The sequence below is a fragment of the Lissotriton vulgaris genome, unplaced genomic scaffold, assembly GCF_964263255.1.
Source record: "Lissotriton vulgaris unplaced genomic scaffold, aLisVul1.2 SCAFFOLD_2797, whole genome shotgun sequence".
In the NCBI taxonomy this organism is placed as follows: Eukaryota; Metazoa; Chordata; class Amphibia; order Caudata; family Salamandridae; genus Lissotriton; species Lissotriton vulgaris.
In genome coordinates this window covers 302679-314631 of record NW_028252829.1, presented here as the reverse complement: position 1 = coordinate 314631, position 11953 = coordinate 302679, and the positions used below count along the sequence as shown (strand labels likewise).

Below are 11953 nucleotides of genomic sequence, written 5' to 3'. Positions count from 1 at the left end.
TAGGTCGCTGGTTCAAATCCGGCTCGAAGGATTTTGTGGTTTAATTTCCATGGCTTTTGCTTTGAATCAACAATACCTTCCATTGACTATGAAAAATTCCCAGAGCTTCGATAAATACCGGAAAAGAAGCGTACTCTATCTGCTTTCAAAGGGAATGGATGACATAGTCGTCGCTAGGGGAGGTGTGAAGAACAGTCAAGGAAACCTGCTGATCAGAACTAATACCAAAGCGTTGCATTAATATATATATGCCCTTGGCAGACTTCCAATTGCACTGCTCCAAAGGTAGCTGCTTGGCAGCCAATCACACTATGACTTGCCTTCAATTTGAATGTATACCGATGGGCAAGAGGGAATATCCAATGGAATCATCTCCCGAAAGGCTGAGCAAGCAGGAAAGTAGACCAATAGTTGTCACATTTTTGGGAATCCTGAGAAGTTTTGCATTCCAAACTGAGCAAATAAAAGCCCTGCCGGAGAATCGATCCCTGATTGCACTAAATATATGCTCCATGAAGACAGTTCACACGTGAGGTGTGAGCAATTCCAAGCCTGACACTTTACATTCTAGTCTCAAATCGAGACTTTGCAGTCCATGGGCTTCAGAGTCTCCTTGCATCCAGCAAAACGTTAGAGTGCAGTCGAGGGGATGTAGCTCAGTGGTAGAGCGCATGCTTCGCATGTATGAGGCCCCGGGTTCAATCCCCGGCATCTCCAGGAGTCTCTGTTCTCTATCTTGGCTTTTTCCAGAAGGCTAGCCTGCCATCTTGTGGAAAGTAGAGGTTTCTCGGGCAGTTGGGGGTCAGAACCCCGCTTAAATTGTTTGCTTTGAAAAATGTGTTTGGAGTAGGCATAGTTTCCACTTTTCAAGAAAATCTGAGAATTTTGCTTGCCAAAAGGAGGAAAGAAATGCCCTCTCTGAGGATCGAACTCAGGACCTTCAGATTATGAGACTGACGCGCTGCCTACTGCGCTAAGAAGGCTGCACACAAGCATCTCTAAATAGGACTATAGACCATGAAGATATTCCAGGTACGAGGCTTAAGGATTTTCCTGGCTGAGACTTTATGCTGCAGTGTCAAATGGGTTGACTTGGCAGCCAGTAAAACTTGGCAGACATGGGGATGTAGCTCAGTGGTAGAGCGCATGCTTTGCATGTATGAGGCCCCGGGTTCAATCCCCGGCATCTCCAGACTTTTGCCATGCTTGTCTCGGATTTTGGCAGAAAACAAGGCTGGCTATCAGTATTAAGGAAGAGATATGTCATGCAACTGGGATACCAACCCCACTTAAACTGTGAGACGTTTGCCTTGAAAAAACCCATGAAATGGGGCTATCTCATTTTTGATGCTTATACAACAGAAGAATCTTACTTGTTTAAGCCATCAAAGTGATGATTAATCTTGGCAATCTTAATACATTTAGGATAGAAATCTGTGGCAGCCCTCTTGGTCATTGGTAAGGGTTCTTCCTCGAAAGCAGAGACTCTTACTTTTCTGGTAACTTTGAGGGGGAGTGGCAGGTAATATTGATGATGTGCATCTGTCTGCTCCTGGTCCCCACCCTCCACAACCTTTCTTGAGCGAGAGATAATTTTGGTGCTACGGAAGTTTGCCACTACTCCTTCGATAGCTCAGTTGGTAGAGCGGAGGACTGTAGCATAAATTCAGGCATCCTTAGGTCGCTGGTTCAAATCCGGCTCGAAGGATTTTGTGGTTTAATTTCCATGGCTTTTGCTTTGAATCAACAATACCTTCCATTGACTATGAAAAATTCCCAGAGCTTCGATAAATACCGGAAAAGAAGCGTACTCTATCTGCTTTCAAAGGGAATGGATGACATAGTCGTCGCTAGGGGAGGTGTGAAGAACAGTCAAGGAAACCTGCTGATCAGAACTAATACCAAAGCGTTGCATTAATATATGTATGCCCTTGGCAGACTTCCAATTGCACTGCTCCAAAGGTAGCTGCTTGGCAGCCAATCACACTATGACTTGCCTTCAATTTGAATGTATACCGATGGGCAAGAGGGAATATCCAATGGAATCATCTCCCGAAAGGCTGAGCAAGCAGGAAAGTAGACCAATAGTTGTCACATTTTTGGGAATCCTGAGAAGTTTTGCATTCCAAACTGAGCAAATAAAAGCCCTGCCGGAGAATCGATCCCTGATTGCACTAAATATATGCTCCATGAAGACAGTTCACACGTGAGGTGTGAGCAATTCCAAGCCTGACACTTTACATTCTAGTCTCAAATCGAGACTTTGCAGTCCATGGGCTTCAGAGTCTCCTTGCATCCAGCAAAACGTTAGAGTGCAGTCGAGGGGATGTAGCTCAGTGGTAGAGCGCATGCTTCGCATGTATGAGGCCCCGGGTTCAATCCCCGGCATCTCCAGGAGTCTCTGTTCTCTATCTTGGCTTTTTCCAGAAGGCTAGCCTGCCATCTTGTGGAAAGTAGAGGTTTCTCGGGCAGTTGGGGGTCAGAACCCCGCTTAAATTGTTTGCTTTGAAAAATGTGTTTGGAGTAGGCATAGTTTCCACTTTTCAAGAAAATCTGAGAATTTTGCTTGCCAAAAGGAGGAAATAAATGCCCTCTCTGAGGATCGAACTCAGGACCTTCAGATTATGAGACTGACGCGCTGCCTACTGCGCTAAGAAGGCTGCACACACGCATCTCTAAATAGGACTATAGACCATGAAGATATTCCAGGTACGAGGCTTAAGGATTTTCCTGGCTGAGACTTTATGCTGCAGTGTCAAATGGGTTGACTTGGCAGCCAGTAAAACTTGGCAGACATGGGGATGTAGCTCAGTGGTAGAGCGCATGCTTTGCATGTATGAGGCCCCGGGTTCAATCCCCGGCATCTCCAGACTTTTGCCATGCTTGTCTCGGATTTTGGCAGAAAACAAGGCTGGCTATCAGTATTAAGGAAGAGATATGTCATGCAACTGGGATACCAACCCCACTTAAACTGTGAGACGTTTGCCTTGAAAAAACCCATGAAATGGGGCTATCTCATTTTTGATGCTTATACAACAGAAGAATCTTACTTGTTTAAGCCATCAAAGTGATGATTAATCTTGGCAATCTTAATACATTTAGGATAGAAATCTGTGGCAGCCCTCTTGGTCATTGGTAAGGGTTCTTCCTCGAAAGCAGAGACTCTTACTTTTCTGGTAACTTTGAGGGGGAGTGGCAGGTAATATTGATGATGTGCATCTGTCTGCTCCTGGTCCCCACCCTCCACAACCTTTCTTGAGCGAGAGATAATTTTGGTGCTACGGAAGTTTGCCACTACTCCTTCGATAGCTCAGTTGGTAGAGCGGAGGACTGTAGCATAAATTCAGGCATCCTTAGGTCGCTGGTTCAAATCCGGCTCGAAGGATTTTGTGGTTTAATTTCCATGGCTTTTGCTTTGAATCAACAATACCTTCCATTGACTATGAAAAATTCCCAGAGCTTCGATAAATACCGGAAAAGAAGCGTACTCTATCTGCTTTCAAAGGGAATGGATGACATAGTCGTCGCTAGGGGAGGTGTGAAGAACAGTCAAGGAAACCTGCTGATCAGAACTAATACCAAAGCGTTGCATTAATATATGTATGCCCTTGGCAGACTTCCAATTGCACTGCTCCAAAGGTAGCTGCTTGGCAGCCAATCACACTATGACTTGCCTTCAATTTGAATGTATACCGATGGGCAAGAGGGAATATCCAATGGAATCATCTCCCGAAAGGCTGAGCAAGCAGGAAAGTAGACCAATAGTTGTCACATTTTTGGGAATCCTGAGAAGTTTTGCATTCCAAACTGAGCAAATAAAAGCCCTGCCGGAGAATCGATCCCTGATTGCACTAAATATATGCTCCATGAAGACAGTTCACACGTGAGGTGTGAGCAATTCCAAGCCTGACACTTTACATTCTAGTCTCAAATCGAGACTTTGCAGTCCATGGGCTTCAGAGTCTCCTTGCATCCAGCAAAACGTTAGAGTGCAGTCGAGGGGATGTAGCTCAGTGGTAGAGCGCATGCTTCGCATGTATGAGGCCCCGGGTTCAATCCCCGGCATCTCCAGGAGTCTCTGTTCTCTATCTTGGCTTTTTCCAGAAGGCTAGCCTGCCATCTTGTGGAAAGTAGAGGTTTCTCGGGCAGTTGGGGGTCAGAACCCCGCTTAAATTGTTTGCTTTGAAAAATGTGTTTGGAGTAGGCATAGTTTCCACTTTTCAAGAAAATCTGAGAATTTTGCTTGCCAAAAGGAGGAAATAAATGCCCTCTCTGAGGATCGAACTCAGGACCTTCAGATTATGAGACTGACGCGCTGCCTACTGCGCTAAGAAGGCTGCACACAAGCATCTCTAAATAGGACTATAGACCATGAAGATATTCCAGGTACGAGGCTTAAGGATTTTCCTGGCTGAGACTTTATGCTGCAGTGTCAAATGGGTTGACTTGGCAGCCAGTAAAACTTGGCAGACATGGGGATGTAGCTCAGTGGTAGAGCGCATGCTTTGCATGTATGAGGCCCCGGGTTCAATCCCCGGCATCTCCAGACTTTTGCCATGCTTGTCTCGGATTTTGGCAGAAAACAAGGCTGGCTATCAGTATTAAGGAAGAGATATGTCATGCAACTGGGATACCAACCCCACTTAAACTGTGAGACGTTTGCCTTGAAAAAACCCATGAAATGGGGCTATCTCATTTTTGATGCTTATACAACAGAAGAATCTTACTTGTTTAAGCCATCAAAGTGATGATTAATCTTGGCAATCTTAATACATTTAGGATAGAAATCTGTGGCAGCCCTCTTGGTCATTGGTAAGGGTTCTTCCTCGAAAGCAGAGACTCTTACTTTTCTGGTAACTTTGAGGGGGAGTGGCAGGTAATATTGATGATGTGCATCTGTCTGCTCCTGGTCCCCACCCTCCACAACCTTTCTTGAGCGAGAGATAATTTTGGTGCTACGGAAGTTTGCCACTACTCCTTCGATAGCTCAGTTGGTAGAGCGGAGGACTGTAGCATAAATTCAGGCATCCTTAGGTCGCTGGTTCAAATCCGGCTCGAAGGATTTTGTGGTTTAATTTCCATGGCTTTTGCTTTGAATCAACAATACCTTCCATTGACTATGAAAAATTCCCAGAGCTTCGATAAATACCGGAAAAGAAGCGTACTCTATCTGCTTTCAAAGGGAATGGATGACATAGTCGTCGCTAGGGGAGGTGTGAAGAACAGTCAAGGAAACCTGCTGATCAGAACTAATACCAAAGCGTTGCATTAATATATATATGCCCTTGGCAGACTTCCAATTGCACTGCTCCAAAGGTAGCTGCTTGGCAGCCAATCACACTATGACTTGCCTTCAATTTGAATGTATACCGATGGGCAAGAGGGAATATCCAATGGAATCATCTCCCGAAAGGCTGAGCAAGCAGGAAAGTAGACCAATAGTTGTCACATTTTTGGGAATCCTGAGAAGTTTTGCATTCCAAACTGAGCAAATAAAAGCCCTGCCGGAGAATCGATCCCTGATTGCACTAAATATATGCTCCATGAAGACAGTTCACACGTGAGGTGTGAGCAATTCCAAGCCTGACACTTTACATTCTAGTCTCAAATCGAGACTTTGCAGTCCATGGGCTTCAGAGTCTCCTTGCATCCAGCAAAACGTTAGAGTGCAGTCGAGGGGATGTAGCTCAGTGGTAGAGCGCATGCTTCGCATGTATGAGGCCCCGGGTTCAATCCCCGGCATCTCCAGGAGTCTCTGTTCTCTATCTTGGCTTTTTCCAGAAGGCTAGCCTGCCATCTTGTGGAAAGTAGAGGTTTCTCGGGCAGTTGGGGGTCAGAACCCCGCTTAAATTGTTTGCTTTGAAAAATGTGTTTGGAGTAGGCATAGTTTCCACTTTTCAAGAAAATCTGAGAATTTTGCTTGCCAAAAGGAGGAAAGAAATGCCCTCTCTGAGGATCGAACTCAGGACCTTCAGATTATGAGACTGACGCGCTGCCTACTGCGCTAAGAAGGCTGCACACAAGCATCTCTAAATAGGACTATAGACCATGAAGATATTCCAGGTACGAGGCTTAAGGATTTTCCTGGCTGAGACTTTATGCTGCAGTGTCAAATGGGTTGACTTGGCAGCCAGTAAAACTTGGCAGACATGGGGATGTAGCTCAGTGGTAGAGCGCATGCTTTGCATGTATGAGGCCCCGGGTTCAATCCCCGGCATCTCCAGACTTTTGCCATGCTTGTCTCGGATTTTGGCAGAAAACAAGGCTGGCTATCAGTATTAAGGAAGAGATATGTCATGCAACTGGGATACCAACCCCACTTAAACTGTGAGACGTTTGCCTTGAAAAAACCCATGAAATGGGGCTATCTCATTTTTGATGCTTATACAACAGAAGAATCTTACTTGTTTAAGCCATCAAAGTGATGATTAATCTTGGCAATCTTAATACATTTAGGATAGAAATCTGTGGCAGCCCTCTTGGTCATTGGTAAGGGTTCTTCCTCGAAAGCAGAGACTCTTACTTTTCTGGTAACTTTGAGGGGGAGTGGCAGGTAATATTGATGATGTGCATCTGTCTGCTCCTGGTCCCCACCCTCCACAACCTTTCTTGAGCGAGAGATAATTTTGGTGCTACGGAAGTTTGCCACTACTCCTTCGATAGCTCAGTTGGTAGAGCGGAGGACTGTAGCATAAATTCAGGCATCCTTAGGTCGCTGGTTCAAATCCGGCTCGAAGGATTTTGTGGTTTAATTTCCATGGCTTTTGCTTTGAATCAACAATACCTTCCATTGACTATGAAAAATTCCCAGAGCTTCGATAAATACCGGAAAAGAAGCGTACTCTATCTGCTTTCAAAGGGAATGGATGACATAGTCGTCGCTAGGGGAGGTGTGAAGAACAGTCAAGGAAACCTGCTGATCAGAACTAATACCAAAGCGTTGCATTAATATATATATGCCCTTGGCAGACTTCCAATTGCACTGCTCCAAAGGTAGCTGCTTGGCAGCCAATCACACTATGACTTGCCTTCAATTTGAATGTATACCGATGGGCAAGAGGGAATATCCAATGGAATCATCTCCCGAAAGGCTGAGCAAGCAGGAAAGTAGACCAATAGTTGTCACATTTTTGGGAATCCTGAGAAGTTTTGCATTCCAAACTGAGCAAATAAAAGCCCTGCCGGAGAATCGATCCCTGATTGCACTAAATATATGCTCCATGAAGACAGTTCACACGTGAGGTGTGAGCAATTCCAAGCCTGACACTTTACATTCTAGTCTCAAATCGAGACTTTGCAGTCCATGGGCTTCAGAGTCTCCTTGCATCCAGCAAAACGTTAGAGTGCAGTCGAGGGGATGTAGCTCAGTGGTAGAGCGCATGCTTCGCATGTATGAGGCCCCGGGTTCAATCCCCGGCATCTCCAGGAGTCTCTGTTCTCTATCTTGGCTTTTTCCAGAAGGCTAGCCTGCCATCTTGTGGAAAGTAGAGGTTTCTCGGGCAGTTGGGGGTCAGAACCCCGCTTAAATTGTTTGCTTTGAAAAATGTGTTTGGAGTAGGCATAGTTTCCACTTTTCAAGAAAATCTGAGAATTTTGCTTGCCAAAAGGAGGAAAGAAATGCCCTCTCTGAGGATCGAACTCAGGACCTTCAGATTATGAGACTGACGCGCTGCCTACTGCGCTAAGAAGGCTGCACACAAGCATCTCTAAATAGGACTATAGACCATGAAGATATTCCAGGTACGAGGCTTAAGGATTTTCCTGGCTGAGACTTTATGCTGCAGTGTCAAATGGGTTGACTTGGCAGCCAGTAAAACTTGGCAGACATGGGGATGTAGCTCAGTGGTAGAGCGCATGCTTTGCATGTATGAGGCCCCGGGTTCAATCCCCGGCATCTCCAGACTTTTGCCATGCTTGTCTCGGATTTTGGCAGAAAACAAGGCTGGCTATCAGTATTAAGGAAGAGATATGTCATGCAACTGGGATACCAACCCCACTTAAACTGTGAGACGTTTGCCTTGAAAAAACCCATGAAATGGGGCTATCTCATTTTTGATGCTTATACAACAGAAGAATCTTACTTGTTTAAGCCATCAAAGTGATGATTAATCTTGGCAATCTTAATACATTTAGGATAGAAATCTGTGGCAGCCCTCTTGGTCATTGGTAAGGGTTCTTCCTCGAAAGCAGAGACTCTTACTTTTCTGGTAACTTTGAGGGGGAGTGGCAGGTAATATTGATGATGTGCATCTGTCTGCTCCTGGTCCCCACCCTCCACAACCTTTCTTGAGCGAGAGATAATTTTGGTGCTACGGAAGTTTGCCACTACTCCTTCGATAGCTCAGTTGGTAGAGCGGAGGACTGTAGCATAAATTCAGGCATCCTTAGGTCGCTGGTTCAAATCCGGCTCGAAGGATTTTGTGGTTTAATTTCCATGGCTTTTGCTTTGAATCAACAATACCTTCCATTGACTATGAAAAATTCCCAGAGCTTCGATAAATACCGGAAAAGAAGCGTACTCTATCTGCTTTCAAAGGGAATGGATGACATAGTCGTCGCTAGGGGAGGTGTGAAGAACAGTCAAGGAAACCTGCTGATCAGAACTAATACCAAAGCGTTGCATTAATATATATATGCCCTTGGCAGACTTCCAATTGCACTGCTCCAAAGGTAGCTGCTTGGCAGCCAATCACACTATGACTTGCCTTCAATTTGAATGTATACCGATGGGCAAGAGGGAATATCCAATGGAATCATCTCCCGAAAGGCTGAGCAAGCAGGAAAGTAGACCAATAGTTGTCACATTTTTGGGAATCCTGAGAAGTTTTGCATTCCAAACTGAGCAAATAAAAGCCCTGCCGGAGAATCGATCCCTGATTGCACTAAATATATGCTCCATGAAGACAGTTCACACGTGAGGTGTGAGCAATTCCAAGCCTGACACTTTACATTCTAGTCTCAAATCGAGACTTTGCAGTCCATGGGCTTCAGAGTCTCCTTGCATCCAGCAAAACGTTAGAGTGCAGTCGAGGGGATGTAGCTCAGTGGTAGAGCGCATGCTTCGCATGTATGAGGCCCCGGGTTCAATCCCCGGCATCTCCAGGAGTCTCTGTTCTCTATCTTGGCTTTTTCCAGAAGGCTAGCCTGCCATCTTGTGGAAAGTAGAGGTTTCTCGGGCAGTTGGGGGTCAGAACCCCGCTTAAATTGTTTGCTTTGAAAAATGTGTTTGGAGTAGGCATAGTTTCCACTTTTCAAGAAAATCTGAGAATTTTGCTTGCCAAAAGGAGGAAAGAAATGCCCTCTCTGAGGATCGAACTCAGGACCTTCAGATTATGAGACTGACGCGCTGCCTACTGCGCTAAGAAGGCTGCACACAAGCATCTCTAAATAGGACTATAGACCATGAAGATATTCCAGGTACGAGGCTTAAGGATTTTCCTGGCTGAGACTTTATGCTGCAGTGTCAAATGGGTTGACTTGGCAGCCAGTAAAACTTGGCAGACATGGGGATGTAGCTCAGTGGTAGAGCGCATGCTTTGCATGTATGAGGCCCCGGGTTCAATCCCCGGCATCTCCAGACTTTTGCCATGCTTGTCTCGGATTTTGGCAGAAAACAAGGCTGGCTATCAGTATTAAGGAAGAGATATGTCATGCAACTGGGATACCAACCCCACTTAAACTGTGAGACGTTTGCCTTGAAAAAACCCATGAAATGGGGCTATCTCATTTTTGATGCTTATACAACAGAAGAATCTTACTTGTTTAAGCCATCAAAGTGATGATTAATCTTGGCAATCTTAATACATTTAGGATAGAAATCTGTGGCAGCCCTCTTGGTCATTGGTAAGGGTTCTTCCTCGAAAGCAGAGACTCTTACTTTTCTGGTAACTTTGAGGGGGAGTGGCAGGTAATATTGATGATGTGCATCTGTCTGCTCCTGGTCCCCACCCTCCACAACCTTTCTTGAGCGAGAGATAATTTTGGTGCTACGGAAGTTTGCCACTACTCCTTCGATAGCTCAGTTGGTAGAGCGGAGGACTGTAGCATAAATTCAGGCATCCTTAGGTCGCTGGTTCAAATCCGGCTCGAAGGATTTTGTGGTTTAATTTCCATGGCTTTTGCTTTGAATCAACAATACCTTCCATTGACTATGAAAAATTCCCAGAGCTTCGATAAATACCGGAAAAGAAGCGTACTCTATCTGCTTTCAAAGGGAATGGATGACATAGTCGTCGCTAGGGGAGGTGTGAAGAACAGTCAAGGAAACCTGCTGATCAGAACTAATACCAAAGCGTTGCATTAATATATATATGCCCTTGGCAGACTTCCAATTGCACTGCTCCAAAGGTAGCTGCTTGGCAGCCAATCACACTATGACTTGCCTTCAATTTGAATGTATACCGATGGGCAAGAGGGAATATCCAATGGAATCATCTCCCGAAAGGCTGAGCAAGCAGGAAAGTAGACCAATAGTTGTCACATTTTTGGGAATCCTGAGAAGTTTTGCATTCCAAACTGAGCAAATAAAAGCCCTGCCGGAGAATCGATCCCTGATTGCACTAAATATATGCTCCATGAAGACAGTTCACACGTGAGGTGTGAGCAATTCCAAGCCTGACACTTTACATTCTAGTCTCAAATCGAGACTTTGCAGTCCATGGGCTTCAGAGTCTCCTTGCATCCAGCAAAACGTTAGAGTGCAGTCGAGGGGATGTAGCTCAGTGGTAGAGCGCATGCTTCGCATGTATGAGGCCCCGGGTTCAATCCCCGGCATCTCCAGGAGTCTCTGTTCTCTATCTTGGCTTTTTCCAGAAGGCTAGCCTGCCATCTTGTGGAAAGTAGAGGTTTCTCGGGCAGTTGGGGGTCAGAACCCCGCTTAAATTGTTTGCTTTGAAAAATGTGTTTGGAGTAGGCATAGTTTCCACTTTTCAAGAAAATCTGAGAATTTTGCTTGCCAAAAGGAGGAAATAAATGCCCTCTCTGAGGATCGAACTCAGGACCTTCAGATTATGAGACTGACGCGCTGCCTACTGCGCTAAGAAGGCTGCACACAAGCATCTCTAAATAGGACTATAGACCATGAAGATATTCCAGGTACGAGGCTTAAGGATTTTCCTGGCTGAGACTTTATGCTGCAGTGTCAAATGGGTTGACTTGGCAGCCAGTAAAACTTGGCAGACATGGGGATGTAGCTCAGTGGTAGAGCGCATGCTTTGCATGTATGAGGCCCCGGGTTCAATCCCCGGCATCTCCAGACTTTTGCCATGCTTGTCTCGGATTTTGGCAGAAAACAAGGCTGGCTATCAGTATTAAGGAAGAGATATGTCATGCAACTGGGATACCAACCCCACTTAAACTGTGAGACGTTTGCCTTGAAAAAACCCATGAAATGGGGCTATCTCATTTTTGATGCTTATACAACAGAAGAATCTTACTTGTTTAAGCCATCAAAGTGATGATTAATCTTGGCAATCTTAATACATTTAGGATAGAAATCTGTGGCAGCCCTCTTGGTCATTGGTAAGGGTTCTTCCTCGAAAGCAGAGACTCTTACTTTTCTGGTAACTTTGAGGGGGAGTGGCAGGTAATATTGATGATGTGCATCTGTCTGCTCCTGGTCCCCACCCTCCACAACCTTTCTTGAGCGAGAGATAATTTTGGTGCTACGGAAGTTTGCCACTACTCCTTCGATAGCTCAGTTGGTAGAGCGGAGGACTGTAGCATAAATTCAGGCATCCTTAGGTCGCTGGTTCAAATCCGGCTCGAAGGATTTTGTGGTTTAATTTCCATGGCTTTTGCTTTGAATCAACAATACCTTCCATTGACTATGAAAAATTCCCAGAGCTTCGATAAATACCGGAAAAGAAGCGTACTCTATCTGCTTTCAAAGGGAATGGATGACATAGTCGTCGCTAGGGGAGGTGTGAAGAACAGTCAAGGAAACCTGCTGATC

The 11953-nt window shown here is 45.3% G+C and overlaps 28 non-coding genes across 28 annotated transcripts; 21 read left to right on the top strand and 7 right to left on the bottom strand.

Annotated features, from left to right (window-relative positions):
• The first annotated feature begins 645 nt into the window (after positions 1–645).
• On the top strand, positions 646–717 carry TRNAA-CGC (transfer RNA alanine (anticodon CGC)). The gene has a single exon. It is a non-coding gene; the product is annotated as a tRNA-Ala (tRNA).
• Positions 718–910: 193 nt separating this feature from the next.
• On the bottom strand, positions 911–983 carry TRNAM-CAU (transfer RNA methionine (anticodon CAU)). The gene has a single exon. It is a non-coding gene; the product is annotated as a tRNA-Met (tRNA).
• Positions 984–1120: 137 nt separating this feature from the next.
• TRNAA-UGC (transfer RNA alanine (anticodon UGC)) lies at positions 1121–1192 on the top strand. The gene has a single exon. It is a non-coding gene; the product is annotated as a tRNA-Ala (tRNA).
• A 430-nt stretch (positions 1193–1622) lies between these two features.
• TRNAY-GUA (transfer RNA tyrosine (anticodon GUA)) lies at positions 1623–1708 on the top strand. The gene is given in 2 exon segments: positions 1623–1659; positions 1673–1708. It is a non-coding gene; the product is annotated as a tRNA-Tyr (tRNA).
• A 614-nt stretch (positions 1709–2322) lies between these two features.
• TRNAA-CGC (transfer RNA alanine (anticodon CGC)) lies at positions 2323–2394 on the top strand. Its single transcript has one exon. It is a non-coding gene; the product is annotated as a tRNA-Ala (tRNA).
• Positions 2395–2587: 193 nt separating this feature from the next.
• On the bottom strand, positions 2588–2660 carry TRNAM-CAU (transfer RNA methionine (anticodon CAU)). Its single transcript has one exon. It is a non-coding gene; the product is annotated as a tRNA-Met (tRNA).
• Positions 2661–2797: 137 nt separating this feature from the next.
• Positions 2798–2869, top strand: TRNAA-UGC (transfer RNA alanine (anticodon UGC)). Its single transcript has one exon. It is a non-coding gene; the product is annotated as a tRNA-Ala (tRNA).
• A 430-nt stretch (positions 2870–3299) lies between these two features.
• TRNAY-GUA (transfer RNA tyrosine (anticodon GUA)) lies at positions 3300–3385 on the top strand. Its single transcript is given in 2 exon segments — positions 3300–3336; positions 3350–3385. It is a non-coding gene; the product is annotated as a tRNA-Tyr (tRNA).
• A 614-nt stretch (positions 3386–3999) lies between these two features.
• On the top strand, positions 4000–4071 carry TRNAA-CGC (transfer RNA alanine (anticodon CGC)). The gene has a single exon. It is a non-coding gene; the product is annotated as a tRNA-Ala (tRNA).
• A 193-nt stretch (positions 4072–4264) lies between these two features.
• Positions 4265–4337, bottom strand: TRNAM-CAU (transfer RNA methionine (anticodon CAU)). Its single transcript has one exon. It is a non-coding gene; the product is annotated as a tRNA-Met (tRNA).
• Positions 4338–4474: 137 nt separating this feature from the next.
• On the top strand, positions 4475–4546 carry TRNAA-UGC (transfer RNA alanine (anticodon UGC)). Its single transcript has one exon. It is a non-coding gene; the product is annotated as a tRNA-Ala (tRNA).
• A 430-nt stretch (positions 4547–4976) lies between these two features.
• On the top strand, positions 4977–5062 carry TRNAY-GUA (transfer RNA tyrosine (anticodon GUA)). Its single transcript is given in 2 exon segments — positions 4977–5013; positions 5027–5062. It is a non-coding gene; the product is annotated as a tRNA-Tyr (tRNA).
• A 614-nt stretch (positions 5063–5676) lies between these two features.
• Positions 5677–5748, top strand: TRNAA-CGC (transfer RNA alanine (anticodon CGC)). The gene has a single exon. It is a non-coding gene; the product is annotated as a tRNA-Ala (tRNA).
• Positions 5749–5941: 193 nt separating this feature from the next.
• TRNAM-CAU (transfer RNA methionine (anticodon CAU)) lies at positions 5942–6014 on the bottom strand. The gene has a single exon. It is a non-coding gene; the product is annotated as a tRNA-Met (tRNA).
• Positions 6015–6151: 137 nt separating this feature from the next.
• On the top strand, positions 6152–6223 carry TRNAA-UGC (transfer RNA alanine (anticodon UGC)). Its single transcript has one exon. It is a non-coding gene; the product is annotated as a tRNA-Ala (tRNA).
• A 430-nt stretch (positions 6224–6653) lies between these two features.
• On the top strand, positions 6654–6739 carry TRNAY-GUA (transfer RNA tyrosine (anticodon GUA)). Its single transcript is given in 2 exon segments — positions 6654–6690; positions 6704–6739. It is a non-coding gene; the product is annotated as a tRNA-Tyr (tRNA).
• Positions 6740–7353: 614 nt separating this feature from the next.
• TRNAA-CGC (transfer RNA alanine (anticodon CGC)) lies at positions 7354–7425 on the top strand. Its single transcript has one exon. It is a non-coding gene; the product is annotated as a tRNA-Ala (tRNA).
• Positions 7426–7618: 193 nt separating this feature from the next.
• TRNAM-CAU (transfer RNA methionine (anticodon CAU)) lies at positions 7619–7691 on the bottom strand. Its single transcript has one exon. It is a non-coding gene; the product is annotated as a tRNA-Met (tRNA).
• A 137-nt stretch (positions 7692–7828) lies between these two features.
• On the top strand, positions 7829–7900 carry TRNAA-UGC (transfer RNA alanine (anticodon UGC)). Its single transcript has one exon. It is a non-coding gene; the product is annotated as a tRNA-Ala (tRNA).
• Positions 7901–8330: 430 nt separating this feature from the next.
• Positions 8331–8416, top strand: TRNAY-GUA (transfer RNA tyrosine (anticodon GUA)). Its single transcript is given in 2 exon segments — positions 8331–8367; positions 8381–8416. It is a non-coding gene; the product is annotated as a tRNA-Tyr (tRNA).
• A 614-nt stretch (positions 8417–9030) lies between these two features.
• Positions 9031–9102, top strand: TRNAA-CGC (transfer RNA alanine (anticodon CGC)). Its single transcript has one exon. It is a non-coding gene; the product is annotated as a tRNA-Ala (tRNA).
• Positions 9103–9295: 193 nt separating this feature from the next.
• Positions 9296–9368, bottom strand: TRNAM-CAU (transfer RNA methionine (anticodon CAU)). The gene has a single exon. It is a non-coding gene; the product is annotated as a tRNA-Met (tRNA).
• A 137-nt stretch (positions 9369–9505) lies between these two features.
• Positions 9506–9577, top strand: TRNAA-UGC (transfer RNA alanine (anticodon UGC)). The gene has a single exon. It is a non-coding gene; the product is annotated as a tRNA-Ala (tRNA).
• Positions 9578–10007: 430 nt separating this feature from the next.
• Positions 10008–10093, top strand: TRNAY-GUA (transfer RNA tyrosine (anticodon GUA)). The gene is given in 2 exon segments: positions 10008–10044; positions 10058–10093. It is a non-coding gene; the product is annotated as a tRNA-Tyr (tRNA).
• A 614-nt stretch (positions 10094–10707) lies between these two features.
• On the top strand, positions 10708–10779 carry TRNAA-CGC (transfer RNA alanine (anticodon CGC)). The gene has a single exon. It is a non-coding gene; the product is annotated as a tRNA-Ala (tRNA).
• A 193-nt stretch (positions 10780–10972) lies between these two features.
• On the bottom strand, positions 10973–11045 carry TRNAM-CAU (transfer RNA methionine (anticodon CAU)). The gene has a single exon. It is a non-coding gene; the product is annotated as a tRNA-Met (tRNA).
• A 137-nt stretch (positions 11046–11182) lies between these two features.
• On the top strand, positions 11183–11254 carry TRNAA-UGC (transfer RNA alanine (anticodon UGC)). Its single transcript has one exon. It is a non-coding gene; the product is annotated as a tRNA-Ala (tRNA).
• Positions 11255–11684: 430 nt separating this feature from the next.
• Positions 11685–11770, top strand: TRNAY-GUA (transfer RNA tyrosine (anticodon GUA)). Its single transcript is given in 2 exon segments — positions 11685–11721; positions 11735–11770. It is a non-coding gene; the product is annotated as a tRNA-Tyr (tRNA).
• Positions 11771–11953: the final 183 nt, after the last annotated feature.